The 3,085-nt window shown below is 46.4% G+C and overlaps 1 pseudogene; it reads left to right on the plus strand.

The window, feature by feature from the left end:
* The first annotated feature begins 2,589 nt into the window (after positions 1 to 2,589).
* LOC100478155 lies at positions 2,590 to 2,772 on the plus strand (annotated as a pseudogene).
* Positions 2,773 to 3,085: the final 313 nt, after the last annotated feature.

The following is a 3,085-nucleotide window of genomic DNA, read 5'->3' on the forward strand; positions in this document are numbered from 1 at the left end:
AATGCTTTTCTTGTTAATAGTGGCTACTTTTCTTTTTTCTTTGACTTTCATCTCCTCCCCTTGCACCCGCCACCACTTAATTATTTACTATGGAAAACCCTTCTTGCCCCCGGCCACAGACAAACCCTAATAATGCTCATGGGTTAGAAAGATTGCTCTCTTCTCTCCATGTGGATTTTCTCTTTCATCATCTGTGGTCACGGTCTTACACACACAGCACATAGTGGAAGTCAAAATAATCATCTAAATCGGGAATCAGAAAACTTTCTCTGTAAAGGGCCAGATAGTAAATACTTCTGGCTTTGCCAGCCATATGGTCTCTGTCACAACTACTCAACTCGGCTGACACAGTGTGAAAGCAGCCGTAGACAATTCGTAAATGAACGAGTATGGCTGTGTTCCAATAAAACTTTATTTACAAAAACAGGCAGGGGGCTGGAATGGTCCCATGAGCTGTCACTTTGCTGACCCCGATCTAAATTCATCCACGCAACAGATACATATGCGTGCCTCATTTGTGGCGGGCCCCATCCTGCTTGCTGGGGACATAGCTGTCAACGAAATAAAGCCCTTGCCAAAAACGAGCTCCCATCATATTATAAAGGCATTTGTTACTATTTCCCACAGTGAAGAGACCAAGTGAAGACAGTTTTCCAAAAGGGAATGATCATTTGCGTGAGATACTGCCAACAGTCTGCATAAACTGAGGACTGAGAATTGGCCATTGGCTTTGGCAATGAAGAGGTCAACAGGTGATAAGAGCAGTTTCAGGAGAATGGTGGGGACAGAAACCTGCCTAGAGTGAATTCCAGTTGGACAGGAGGCAGGGGGATGGGAACCGTGAGGACAGAGAAGGAGAAAATCACAGAAGTGAAGTGGGAGGTGAAGGGGACTCAGACTCAGGCTCGAGGAAGGGTGTTGCGGCTGCTGCTGTTTTAAAATGAGGAGATCAAAGCATGTTTGCAGAGAGAACGATCCAGAAGAGAGGGACAGTTGGATGTTATGACACAGGACAGAAGGAGAAGTGGTGTTCTAGGGGGTTGTTCCAGAGCGACGAGAGGACGGGGTCCCCGGTGCCCAGGGGAGGGCGGGTCTCTGCAAGGCGCAGGTGTGTTTCATCCCTGGTGACAGGAAAGAAGAGCAAAGGGTACAGACTCAGTTCTGGGATAATGAGACAGTACTTTATTTTTTTTTCCCCACTCAAATCAGAAGTATTATCTTCAGATGAGAATGAGAAGGGAAGTTCTGTGGAGAGATAAGAACATTTGAAACAGTCATCTCAAAGGGCAGGAGAGTACATGGATCTGGGGCACAGAATCAGCTTGGCAGGCAGCACTGAGGCGTGACCAGCCAGCAGGCTGGTGTTTTTCTCCAGCCACGGCCCCTCATGGGCAGAGCTTTCCCACTAGGATCCCTGCTAGGCTTCTGGCCAGCCTACAGAATGAGTCCCTTCAGGTTCTTTACCTGTGGTGCAATCGGCCAAGTCCCGGGGGATGGCCTCAGGGGCATGAATCATATAGCCTATTCTCTCCGCTAAGTCTGGCTCTGTAAGGGGCCGTATGTGGGGTGGGGGTAGTTTCCTTAGAGGGAACCACAGGCATCAACTCCCAGAAGGGGGTTGAGGGACCGAATAATGGGCTGTGTGGTTAGGACTGGGCAGATTCACTTGACATCGGGTGACCTTGAATTTGACGTGCCAGTGACGTCCAGAATAATATTCAAAGTGTCCAAGACACAACACGGCCAGATTCTACTCTATTTTTACAAGTTCTTGCCCATGATTCTGTGCCCCATATCTGTAAGCAGGAGGCAACGCTAGTCTTACACTACCATCTCCTAGTTCTTAGTATATACAAGGCACTATGCTAAAATGTCTTATTTCAAGTAATCCTTAAAACAATCCAGCGGTAGGCATTATTGTTGTACCTGAATTTTGTAAGGCAGTATACCCAAAGTCACATAGCAGAAAACAGCACTAGGTCTGCCAAAATAGCACTGGGATAGGTTGAAAATACCTCTGATTCAGTTAGATGTTGCATTTGACAGCAAGTAACAGAAACTCCCAAAATACCAACTTAAACAAATTAAGTGGGTTTTTTTTTTCCTAGTGTAAAAAAACCCAGTGGTAAGCAGTGCAGGACTGGTAGGACAACTGCACAACACCCTCTAAAACTGCCGTTTCCTCTGGCTTTCTGCTAGCCTAGCCTTTGTTCATTGTTACCTCATGGCTACAAGATGACAGCGCCGCCTCCAGCATTGCAACAGCATTCCCAGCAGAAAAAAGGTAAAGACGAGGACAAAGGTGCTGTCTTTTAAAGAGCTTTCTTGGAAGCCCCACTGCCCCACATCCACTTCCATCTCATTAGTCAGAACCACCGTAGGGCCACCTGTGGCTAAAAATATAGAATTTTAACTGGATCCATTTTAATCCTAAAAAAAAATAAAATAAAATAATGCCACAACTTCCACTATTTCTCTAGCAGACCTCTTTGCCAATATTGCTAAGATCTTCAAGATTAGAAGAGCCCGCTCTCCAAAGTCATCGGCCACGCAGTTCAGGGTGACCTGAACCAGTGCTCTTGTGCCGAGATGCTTCAAAGTCTTGTTTAAAATGTTTGGATCTCCATGAAGCCCTACTATATCCAAGTTTTGGAGGAGATTTGGATAGGAAGAGGGTTGATGGGGTTTGTTGTTGATAAAATCAGGAGTGCTGATAAAAGAAGTAAAGCTTTGAAAGCTTTCAGTCCTGCACCTGCTCATGGTCACCATTAACCGGCTTTACCTGGAGTACACACCAAAGGGAACGTCAGCCTGGCTGTGAATTTCAGCAAGCTCTGTTAGATGGGAAGGAGCATGGCTCCTTCGTGGCACGATTACATGTGCCTGTGGCAGGCGTCCCTGCCTGCACCTGTGTCCCTCTGTCAGCTCCCCCGTGTGCCCATCCTACTCTGAATCGATCTTTGGAACACAACAGGTATAGTCAGAATCTCACTGAGCCATCCCATCCTTAGAAAACCAGAGGAACCGAAGAATAAATATCTTGATTATCATAGGAGTAGGGGATCAGATCTAGGCACTAACACTT

The sequence above is a fragment of the Ailuropoda melanoleuca genome, chromosome 1 (assembly GCF_002007445.2).
Source record: "Ailuropoda melanoleuca isolate Jingjing chromosome 1, ASM200744v2, whole genome shotgun sequence".
Classification (NCBI taxonomy): domain Eukaryota; kingdom Metazoa; phylum Chordata; class Mammalia; order Carnivora; family Ursidae; genus Ailuropoda; species Ailuropoda melanoleuca.